This window comes from Pongo pygmaeus, chromosome 22 (assembly GCF_028885625.2).
Source record: "Pongo pygmaeus isolate AG05252 chromosome 22, NHGRI_mPonPyg2-v2.0_pri, whole genome shotgun sequence".
Classification (NCBI taxonomy): Eukaryota; Metazoa; Chordata; class Mammalia; order Primates; family Hominidae; genus Pongo; species Pongo pygmaeus.
In genome coordinates this window covers 51171371-51183627 of record NC_072395.2, presented here as the reverse complement: position 1 = coordinate 51183627, position 12257 = coordinate 51171371, and the positions used below count along the sequence as shown (strand labels likewise).

Genomic DNA, 12257 nt, shown 5'->3' with positions numbered 1-12257 from the left:
ATAAAATACAAGATGCCCAGTTAAATTTGAATTTCAGATGGACAGCAAATAATTTAGTATAAGCCTGTCACATGCTATATTTCCTATATGCTTATACTAAAATTATTCATTTTTTATTTGAAATTCAGAGATATATATGTACTATTTACATATATGTATCTATAGATATGCATAGTACAGAGTGGCCCTACATTTGTATTTGCTAAATCTGCTAAATCTGGCATCCCTAGGGAAAAGCAAACTTATGCTCAAGAGTCATTCCTAGGGCCAAGAAACTTAAAGACAGGGTTTAACGTAAAGCCATCCTTCTTAGAAGAAAAAAACTATCCAGATTTTCCCAGTACTAAAAACTCTGAAAACAAATCTAACCATTGCGGGATGGGGGTGCAGCCTATTAATGCAGGGCTTACCAGAGGTGTCGGAAAAGCTAAGAAGTTTGTCTCATTTTTAAGATATTAGCTCAGGGACTCCTAACATTTTATGTTATGGTCTTTTTTGGTGGAGTAGTGAGACACATGCCTGCCTTCTCAGAATAAAGTGTTCAGACAGATAAAAGCAAAGTCACAAAGATTACAGAAGACACCAATGATATTAAAATGCACCTATTACAATACTGGAAAAACAAAATTATACTTTTCCAAGCATTAAATCAGAGCTAATGTTTTGAAGGTGTGGTGAGCAGCAATGTTATTTCAAGGTCTCTGAAATGACTGGAATGTGATATTGAAATATCTGTGATTTCCACTATGACAAAGTCACAGTTGCAGCTAGTACATCTGTGGTTTGTTGCACACACTCAATACAAATTTTAGTTAGAGGCCATTTAAAATAAACTGCTGTTCTTTTCTCCTCATGTGAGATTGTGGATTCTCCTGAGTTCTACCCATATATTCTCCAGGCTTCATAGCCCTGGGATTAAATCTGACTGTGGATGAAGTTTCTAAATGCTGTAAATATTACCAGTAATTCTGGTAATATCACAGAATCAGACCAACCTATAGAATCTTCCTTGATTTATTCCCCTCGTACACAATCTCTTGACATGTTTAACAGCCATCTCAGATACTGTGTCTTTTATGAAAATTGGTTGGACACTTAACAAAATCACAGCTAATCCCCTTTCCAGTAGGATATCCTTGCAGGCACTAATGTTAGTAATGAACATTACATTGGTGCTCACATGATTGGAACAGTAAGACCAATGAGGAGACATTCCAACATCTTCTACTCTAGAAGTAATGGTACAGTTTCTTCTGACATAAAAACAGAGGGGGAAATAACAGAAAACAGCTCAGATACATACATAATGCTTGGTCTTCATAGCCTTACTGTAGCACTTCTCGGAAGTAGGAAGGTGGATTTTTTTTTGTTTGTTTGCTTTTGTTTTTGTTTTTTTGTTTGAGATGGAGTCTTGCTCTGTCACCCGGGCTGGAGTGCAGTGGCACGATCTCGGCTCACTGCAAGCTCCACCTCCCAGGTTCATGCCATTCTTCTGCCTCAGCCTCCCAAGTAGCTGGGACTACAGGCGCCTGCCACCACGCCCAGCTAATATTTTGCATTTTTAGTAGAGATGGGGTTTCACCGTGTTAGCCAGGATGGTCTCAGTCTCCTGACCTCGTGATCCGCCCATCTCGGCCTCCCAAAGTGCTGGGATTACAGGCATGAGCCACTGCGCCCAGCCAGGAAGGTGGATTTTTAGTTGATATACCACTCAGTCACATGCAACTTTATATTGCCATGGTTTCATGATAACTCTTACCAGGAAAGAGAAAGCTTACTCATCTAGAGTACTAATTGAGACAATACTCTTTTTCATAAATCCTCCAGTATCTCCCGCTGCTAACAAGACAAATCCTGAACACCTTGGAAAACCAAAAAGACCCTTAAGCCCTGGCTCTCGCTCCCTCTCCGGCTTTATTCACCTCAGAATAGAGCCTGGGTATATACTTACCCCTTCCTGAGCAGCTGGGTGCCCTCTCAGCCCACATCTGGCACATGAATTCCTTCCTGAAGTTTCTTCATTTTCTCCCTTTCTTGGTTAACTCCCACCTGTCCTTCAAAAGTCAGGTTGAACATTATCTCTTCTGTACTTAAAAAAAATTAAACAATTCTTCAGAGGCAGTATAGTGTAAAGAATAAGAGCATGGGACACTGCTTCTGTTAACACCAGCTGTGTGACTTTGGACAACTTTCTTAACCCCTTTGAGACTCGGTTTCCTCATATGCAGAATGGCGATGATGATCATTTCTATGCCTCATAGGGTCGCGTGAAATAAAAACATATAAAGCACCATAAAACTCTGCCTGCTCGTATGATTAGTATAATGATTAGTATTAATCATTACACAAGTGTTAACTGTTATCATCATATGCATACAATGAATAAAACATAAATACGACTTATCAAAAGGAATCGCATTTACCACAGATGAACAGCAGAGGGTTCATATAAAGTTTTCACAAATCAACAAGAGCCTTCATTCTCCTAAGTGGGCAACGTGTGTAGAAACGCAATTCAAAAAATGTTGAAAAGGCAACATTTCAACACTTTAACATTTATTTATTGGTTTGTGTGGCAAGAATTTATTGAGCACCAACTATGTGCTAAGCATGGCACAGGGTGCTGCTGATGAAGCATTAAGAGTGATTTGATTCTTGCTCTTGGGTAGTTTGCAAGAAAATGGGGAAGAGAGGCATTAAATACATCATTAGACGAGTGATTTAAAGACATTTGTGGGAAGAACTGGGGAGAAAGTCAAGGATGGATGAGAGACTAGCACATGGGGTATATAACATGTCCTAGTCTGGAGTTGGAGCATGGAGCTTGGCACCTTCCAGGAAACGAGGAGGATATCGAGTAGGGGAGAGGGGAGCAGTGTCGGGTAGGAGCAAGGGCAGAGCCACGCCATGCCCCTGCACGTGGCTTTGTGGGATCCTTGAGGACCGTCACCCCCATCCTTGGAGCACAAGGAGTATCTTGGGGTTTTATTCAAGGAAGAGAAAGGATCAAACTTGCTTTTGAAAGTGATCATGTTTAACGCAGCCTGGGGAATGGATTGGAAAGAGTCAAACATAGATGCTGAGAGTCTGTTTAATTGGCACTTTCAGTAATCTGAGTTGAAATTACTGATGCATGGACAAGGGCGGTGTTAGTAGCTTGAGAGCTACTAGCCAGGAGCTCTGGGTGACAGGTCCCAGACAGAGTCCACAGGCATCTCCAACAGGTGGATGTTAAGAAGACAAGGCAGAGAGAAGAGGAGGTCTCACGGATGACTCCAGGCTTCCTGGCATGGAAATGAGGTGTGTTGGGGTGGGCAGAGGCTATCTTACTGATTCAGAGGACACTGGATCTTCCTCTGTAATTTTAACATTATGCACATGTTATGGGACACCCAGATTGAGTGTTTTGGTGTTACACCAGCATGGCGCTCACGCTTGTGCAGAATCCCGATGCAGGAGGATCTCACCTCTGGGGTGCAGGTCTGAAGGTGTGCACTGGAGGCTGCCTGGAGACACCTAAAGAGAAGTAAGCACTAGGGTCTGTGCAGATGGGCCTGGACTTCAACAGAGAGACCTGGACAGGAGGGATGCCTTTAGCACATAAGCCAACAAGTGGAATTTGAACCATGAAAGTGCAGGAGCTTCCCCCTTAGACAGTGGTGTGGAAGCAGCAACCCAGACTGAGCCTGAGTAGCCTTAAGACCAGGCAGATTCACAGATACAGGCAAAGGAGACTGAGGAGGGACCATCAGTGCAAGAAACACAAAGTCACCAGGGGCTCACTTTTCACTTATCAAATTACCGAAAATTTTAAAAGACGTGTCAACATTCTACATTGACAAGTTTGCAGAAATGAAGAGCTTCCTGCATGGTGTCTGATAGAGTAATCTAGCAGAATTTTTTTGAGGGAGGCAATAATTTGACAATGTATACTCAAAGTTTTAAACTATTTATGTTAGACTGCTTAAGTCAGTAAGTCTACTTCTAAGACTTAATAGGAAATGTATGATAGGATAATATACAAGAGTGTTCTCTATATTTGTTATGATATTAAAACATTAGAAGCAATGTGAGTCACCAACAATATAGAAATGGTTTTAAATTTATAAAACATTTATAGGCTGAAATATTATGCAGTGTTTAAAAATCATGACAAAATGCTAAATATGTTTTTTAAAAGGCAATTGATACAGCTAAACATGCAGGGTAATCTCTCCGTTTCTCTCTCTAGGTAAGATAAAAATAAAACACCTCTAAAATATTAACAGCAGTTATCTCTCTAAAGGAAAACAAAATTAGAAAGGTTTTTCAACCAGATTTTCCATTTTTATGCAGTTAATCTGAAAATTCAATTTCCCTAGCACAGACCATTTCCAAGTATTCCAGATTTTACTGTAAATGAGAAGTACTTTCTGTGTTATATTACACAAAGAAACTTTCCACACAGTGTTGTGGCCAAATATTATGAAATCATTTACTCTCAGAGATATTTCCAAATATCTATTGCACAAATCCAAGAACCTAGTTTTCAGTCATCTTAAAGTTTCATTTCATTGACTGAATTAGAAGAGTTTGCACTTCACCCAGAGATACTGCTGATAAAGCAGATTTCCTGCCCTATACCTTTGCTCAGGCTGACCCCTTTATTCCATATTTCTTCTTTGCTCTATGCCTGGTAAACTCCTACACATCCCTCAAGGCCCCGCTCAAATGTCATCTTCTCCAGCATGCAGGTAGAGTTCATCTTGTTCCTCTCTTCTGCCTTCTCATTGTCCACACCTCATGATAATACTTACTGTGCTGCTGTAATGATCAGTCTCGGAGTTTAGCTTTCCCCATAGACTGGGCTCAGTAGTTCATCCTGAGTAGCAAACACAAGGCCTGGCATGTGGTAGGAACTTAATGTTTAAGGGAGGCACAGGGTGGGCAGAGATGCCATTCAAGGGGACTCAGCATCCGATTTAGTAAGAACGTCACTTGCCTAAGGTTATGATGCCCAACGTTCTAGGTCAGAGAGGAATCCCAGAGAGGAATCCAGTCCACAGCTAGGCACATTGTTGGGGTGGAGAATACTTCACTGATTTGAACAATTCAATTAGAAATAAAGATTTCATCTTCCTATTCTGATTCGTAGCACAAAGAATATGCCACAATGTTCTATCTTGAAAAGAAAATTAGTTGTACATCTCTCAAAATGACAAAACCGATAAAAACTATAGGCAAACATAAGTATATTCGATTTCATCCAACAAATTACTTCCTCTGTGTATTTCATGTTCCCCAGTACACTGACCATCATAGACAAAGAGTTCCAAGATTCCTTTCAGCTCTGTTTGCTTCTTTACACCAGATGTCTCCAATGTGGGCTACACCAGTAACCCAAGCAGGGACAGTGACAAAATGATAGAAGTATTCAGTTGTTGCTTCCACTTTATCCTTTTAAGTGTTTATATCTTACACATATTTTAAAATGAATCCATGGTGAACTTGAATAAATCAACAAGCAAAAAACACATTGCTCCATTTAAAAAAAATGGGCAAAGGACATGAACCGACACTTCTCAAAAGAAGATATACAAACGGTCAACAAACTTGAAAAAATGCTCAGCATCACTAATCACTAGAGAAATGCATATCAAAACTACAAAGAGATGTCATCTCACACCAGTCAGAATGGCTATTACGAAAAAGTCAAAAAATAGTTGCTGGCCAAGGCTGCAAAGAAAGGGAAAGTTTCTACACTATTGATGGAAATGTAAATTAGTCCAGCCACTGTGGAAAGCAGTCTGGAGATTTCTAAAAGAACTTAAAACAGAGCTGTCATTTGACCCAGCAATCCCATTACTGGGTGTATTCCCAAAGGAAACTATATCATTCTACCAAAAGACACATGCATTTTTATGTTCACCTCTGCACTATTCACCAGAGCAAAGACATGGCATCAAGCCAGGTGCCCATAAATGTAGAATGGATAAAGAAAATTTTGTACAAATATACCACAGAATACTATGCAGCCATAAAAAAGAATTAAATCATGTTCTTTGCAGCAACATGGATGGAGCTGGAGACCATTATCCTAAGCAAATTAATGCAGGAACAGAAAACCAAATACCACATATTCTCACTTATAATAGAAGGAGCTAAACACTGAGCACACATGGAGATAAATGTGGGAACAATAGGCACTGCAGACTACTAGAGGGCTGTGGGGTGGTTTTAAAAACTACCTGTCAGGTACTGTGCTCACTATCTGCATGACAGGATTTATACACCAAACCTCAGCATCATGCAATATTATTATTTAATAAACCTGCACATGTACCCCGTACCTATAATAAAAGTTGAAAAAAATAAATAAAATATATGTAGTATGTTAGAACAAGATGAAAAATGTATATATTGTGCATGTAAGTCCCTAAGTATCCTTGCGTGTGCTGCGAGACGCTATAATTTTTGAATCCATTGCTTTACACCAATACTGATTAAACTTGCATACGAATTCCCTGAGGGCTCATTTAAATGCAAATTATTATTCCAAAGGTCTGCAGTAGGTCTGAGAATGTGCATTTCTAACCAGCTCCCAGGCGAGGCTGAGGCTGGAGGTGAAAGCTCACTCTGCATAGCAAACGGCCTTTTGCAGCCACTGTTCCTCATCTGGACAACACAGTACTGAACCCAGAAAATGGTTTGAGTGACTGTTTTCTCATTTCTCCCATGGATGGTTATAGCAAGCATCACTCTAGACACATACAATAGAAGGTAATTTATTCCATCAGTGAATGCCATGGGGCTTAATTGAGGCTGGCTTCTCTCACATGACTGTTGAGAAAGGAGCCTCTGAGGAGTTTGCTGGACTTATAACTTCACCTATGGGGAGAAAGTTCAAAGCCACTAGATGACTTCATTCTTTAAAAAAACACAGCTTATAAATCACCCATACAGTATTACAAAATGATCCTGTAGTCAGCAATTTTGTTTTAGCATTTGGTTTATATCTGGAAACTTCATTTATAGGAAACACAGCTGGAAACCAAGATTTTGACCACACCTAGTCATCAAAGATTCGGTAGTGCTAACAGTAACAGAGTGCTAAGTCAGGCGTCGCTTATATTCTGACTAATAACAGCTACCTCTATATACCCTCACCCTGACGTGCCCCTGATGTTGGGAGTGAGTGGCTTACAAATGCTGTTTTCCCAAAGAAAGTGAACACACACACACACACACACACACTATTGACTGAACACAATGAATCTCTTAATTTACAAGGTCTGCTCAACACTTCATGTATGTGTGCCCTATTATGACTTCCAAAAGACTACTTTGGTCCCATTTGAACTATATATATGCCTTAATTTCTGAGCCAGCTTGCACTGTGCAACAGTGGCTGCAAATAAATTTTCAAATATTTATGTCTTCTATACTGTGTAACTGGTGTTCATCCTAAGTGATCCCTGGTTAAGTCAGACAGGTGCTTCCTCTGAAACTAGTCCGCAGTCCACAGAAACACAATGTGGCCCACCAGGACTCAGTCTTCCAACCACTTTGACATGTTCAAGAGGGATTAAAGCCAATGAGGCAGGATGAAGACCCTTCAATTTGCCACTTGAGGGGAGTTGTTCCCCAGTTTAAACCTAGTTGGCCAATTCCAAGTGGTCTTCCTTGAATCTATCTTCAGCCCTATTTTCAGCCAAGACATTGAACTTTCAGGAAGTAAAATTGAGAGGACCCCGGTTGAAAGATCTTGGCAATGCCCTTCTGTCTGCTCTGTGTGCCATGTCCTATTTCATTCATTGGTAATAAAACCCATGGAGTTAAAAAGATCAAAATGCTTGTCTTGGGGTTGAGAGGAGAGACAATGAATGCCATTCTAAATAGAATGGCTTTCACTAAAAGCCAAGCTTTGGGGAGCAGTCAATGGATATGGAGAAGAGCTTTAAAAAGGACAGAAACGATACTCTGCTTCCACTTCCTTGAGGGCTGGGTGATTACTCTTCAACCAAGGGAGTAACCTCTCAGCTCACCATTCCACTTGGTCAGAGTTACTTACAACTCAGCTGGCAAATACATTTCATTCCTTGTCTTCCTTGACATTTCCATAGCATTTCAGTCTGCTGCTACTGTCTTCTCTCAACTTGCCCTCTACTTTTCTGATGCCTTCTCAGTTCCATCTGTAGGTTCTTCCTCTTCTGCCAATCTTTGAAGTGGCATTTTCTCCAAGGCTCCATGCTCGAACCATTTTATTTTCACTAAAGACACACTCCTGCATCTACTCCCATGGTTTCAGATGTTACCTTTGCAGTTCATGAAGCCTAGACTTTGTGTGTTCCAGATTGCTCTTGCAAGACTGCCAGAACAACAGTCAACTGTGTGTGGTTCCTCCCTTTGATTGCCCACAAACACCCCAAATTAAACCCAGCCTAGCTTCATTATCCATTACCCAGGGCAACTCCCTTTCTCCCGTAGACCCTCAGGCACTGAAAAATACTCAGCACCCCGAGTCTACCCCAACATCCCTTGAAGCTGTCCATTTTCTCCCTTCCCACTGTCACTGTGTTGGTTTAGATCCACACACTTTCTTTCTTGGGTGACACTGCCTTGGTTTAGATCCACATACTTTATTTCTTGCATGACAGCACAGGCTCATAATTGAGGTCCCCATCTCAAGTTGTCCTCTCTCTATAGCATCCTTCATAGTCCCTCCTCAGTGGTGTCCCTAAAGCACTCTACCTCCCAGCTTAGTGGCCCCATTGTCTACAAACCAAAGCCTCAGCTCCTGAAACTGACCCTTCAGAAACTGGCCCCACCTGCCTTGGTGCCAGCCACTCCTCAGGTTGTTACCTGGTCAGGTCATGCAGAATGACTTGCAGTTGCCCAGATGGATTAGTCCTCTACTGATTGACTTGATGCCATGCCATCTGCCCGAAAGCCCACCTCCTGTCTTGGCCAGCATTCTCATGTCCATCCTTTGGGGTGTTACCCTTTCTAGGTAGGTGCTTTCTCCACCTGTTCCCATGGGTTTGGGGCTTTCTCTACATGATCGCCTGCGCTTCTGTCTCCAAGAATATTTATCTCAGTGTATTGGAGATATCTGTTTTGCTTGTGTATATTTAATTATAATAATGATCCAACCAACAACTGCCACTAGTTGAGAATGAATATGTAACTAGTGCTGTGTCGGCAGCTCATGTATGTATAACTCCACACTTCAGAGTAATGCTGGTAAGAATAAGTAAATGGAGGCTAGATAAGTTAAAGCATTTGCCTAGGGTCACACAACTAGTTAGTAGTGGTGACAATGTTTAAGATTGTAGTCTGACTCAAAAGCCAGCTCTTCATCCATCACATCCCACCACCTCCCACTGGAATGCAAGCTGCCATATCTCATCTTGCACATGCCAATGCCTAGGTTCTAGCAGGGCCTTAATGTCTGCTGAATGCATAAATGGAAGCAAAGGAAACTTGGAATCTTCCAGTTATAGAAAAGCATCGCTGGGTCTCAAAAAGCAAGCTCCTACACATTGGTTGTGGTGATGAGCTGAGCAGAGGGAACGTCATTGTGTCTCAATACCCTACAGTACACATAGCTGTTTACTGATGCATGATGCAGACGGAATCATGCCTGCAAAGTCAGTGTTCCCTAGAAGTTCTTTGAGGGCAGGGGTTGGGCCATGTCCACCTTTGTACCCTCAGTAGCACAGTTGCTGGCATGTGGTAGATGCTCCAGAAAAGTTTTAATGACTCATGACTATAAATGAGTCAAGGACTTAATCCGTGGATTAATAATCTATAAAGAATGAATGAAGGTAAAAAACACAACCCAAAACATGTGAGTGCTCTCCATGCATTTATCATTACCTGTGTAGTTGTCTAAATTGCTTTTTGAGAGTGATTTATAGTGTACATTGTTCTATCTCTGCGGGAAATGAGCTTCCCCAGTGTTGAAATCCTCTGAGTTAAGAAGCACTTCCTTTTATCTGTTCTGACTCAGACCCTCTTGGAAGCTGCACTTGCTCTTGCAGATCACTTGGTAGATGACTCTTATGCCGTAAATCACCCATATCCTCCAAGAGCACGTGGAAGTTCAGATACAGCTTTTCTCCCTGAGAGTGGTTTGCTTCTTAGTTATGATTAATTATTTCTGCAGTTACTTGTAGGATTAGGATTTCTACTGGAGGAGAGTAATTACTTTCACATGAACATCAGCTCCTCATTCATTTAATTTGCCTCTCCCCTAAACGCACGTGCACAAAATTAGCCTGGAAATTACTGCGGGTCCTACTTGTTTATATTCATCTGGTGACCATTTTAGCAGCTTCATCAACAACATCTTTAAGAGGCCCAAGGATTTAACTTGAGAATCATGGCAAAGTCAAGTGCTCCCCTAATCCTCCTCAATTCTTCCCATCAGCCATCAAATACTCACATTCGATCTCTAGGATATGTTTACAAAAATCAAAGATGCCAAGTCTTAATTTGGAAAGACCATTGTCAACTTCTTAGTCATGAGAAATAGGACCTAGTTTCTTTCTTTTTTGGTGCTACTATTGATGTATTGATTTTCCTGTGATAATTTTACACACACACACACACAATTTTTTAATCTAAACACTCTCAGACCATAGTAATTGTCAATTACCAGAAGGTGGGAGTCTCTTTTTACTAAAATTAAGTGGTCATTTTTAGATATTATATTGAAATATCTTAAAATCTTCCTAAAATATGTATGCAGTTGATAAATCTAGAATGCATATTGAAATGATTGCTTTTGTCTTCTAGGATGTAAATGCCTTGATCAAACTTAAAGTTTTAAAAAATAGTTTTAAAGTATGAATTCAGATGTTTTCTTTAATTGAGAAATAATATCCCACTTTTTGAATATATTCTAAAATCTAATTTTTTAAACTTTTATTTTAGGTTCAGGGGTACCGAAAAAAGGGTATAAAGGTTTGTTACATTCAAAAACTTGTGTTATGGGGGTTAGTTGTACAGGTTATTTCAACACCCAGGTATTAAGCCCAGTGCCCAATAGTTCTCTTTTCTGCTTCTCCTTCCTCTCACCCTCCACCCTCAAGTAGACCCCAATGTCTGTTGTTCTCTTCTTTTGTTAACGAGTACAGGACCTAGTTTCTAACATGCTATTCCTATTATCATTTTAAATAAACCATAGAAAGGGTGATTGAGAGAAACTGTAAAACACACATAATTTAGTACTGAAATTATGACATGGTTCTGTGAACTCCATGGGGACACGCCCAGCCCTACCCCAAGAATGGAACTATGGTACCATTTCCTAAGAGCTGCCATTATTCCCCAGTGACTCCTAATTACCAAAACATCATTCATTCGCTCATTTATTCAGCAAACATTTTACACTACTGTGGTCTTTGAAATACGTAAAGGTGAGACAAGCATGATCTTAGCCCTCAAAAGTATACCATTTGATAGAAGAGATGACATATACATAAATTGTTATCATGCCAAGCAGAATAGGCTCCTTCACGCCTAAACAGTATCCCATGGCCACTTCTATCATAAAAATTGATACTCATTAGTTCATGTGTAACCAGTGAGCTGGCAAGACTGTAAGCTGCTTAAAGACAAGGACCTTGTCTTATTTCTCTCCATTTTGTCCATATCTAACACAAGGTCTGCCTAGATCACATGAATGAATATGATATATTAAAAAGTATTAAGGATTTCCAGGAGGAGGACTGATTCCTTCTAACTGGAAAAATCAAAGAAGTTATCATGTGTTTTCTGTAGGAAAAAAAAAAATAGGAGAAAGAAGATTGCAGACAAGGGGAATTGCCCAGGCAAAACTATGGGGTGGCAAAGTATGTTTCAAGTACTTCCAATTGATTGGGCCATAGGGTTTATCAATTATCAGCGATTTTCAACCATGGCTGCCTATGAGATTCACCTAGGGGGATTTTAAAATGAAGCTAATGCCTTGGCTCTGACGCAGGACAATAAAATCAGAATATTTTGGTGGGGCACAGGGATGTGAGTAAGAGCCTGAGCTCTGCTCTTTTAAAAAGGGAACCTCTGCTCTTTTCAAAAAAGAGTTTCCCATTTGCTTTTTGCTGTTTTTTTTTTTTTTTTTTTGACGGAGTTTCGGTCTGTCGCCCAGGCTGGAGTGCAGTGGCATGATCTTGGCTCACTGCAACCTCTGCCTCCCGGGTTCAAGCAATTCTCATGCCTCAGCCTCCCAAGTAGCTGGGATTACTTTCTTCAGATACACTGGGGTATCTGAA

At 40.6% G+C, this 12257-nt stretch overlaps 2 protein-coding genes across 12 annotated transcripts in view; one reads left to right on the top strand and one right to left on the bottom strand.

The window, feature by feature from the left end:
• The window catches only part of KCNJ15 (potassium inwardly rectifying channel subfamily J member 15), a 47311-nt gene that overhangs the window by 16049 nt on the left and 19005 nt on the right, over positions 1 to 12257 (bottom strand). For 3 of the 11 annotated variants that reach the window (XM_063659752.1, XM_054468808.2, XM_063659755.1), the window contains exon 2: positions 1952 to 2054. The exons of 3 other annotated variants lie outside the window; for them this stretch is intronic. The gene's annotated coding sequence lies outside the window, so the exon portion shown is untranslated. Of the gene's footprint in view, positions 1 to 1951; positions 2090 to 12257 lie in introns of all 11 variants that reach the window. 5 more of the 11 variants (XM_054468806.2, XM_063659754.1, XM_063659756.1 and 2 more) reach the window with 3 other exon arrangements.
• Positions 3225 to 12257, top strand: part of LOC129022563 (spermatogenesis-associated protein 20-like) — a 47007-nt gene continuing 37974 nt past the window's right edge. The window contains exon 1 of the mRNA XM_054468817.2: positions 3225 to 3300. The gene's annotated coding sequence lies outside the window, so the exon portion shown is untranslated. The remainder of the gene's footprint in view (positions 3301 to 12257) is intronic.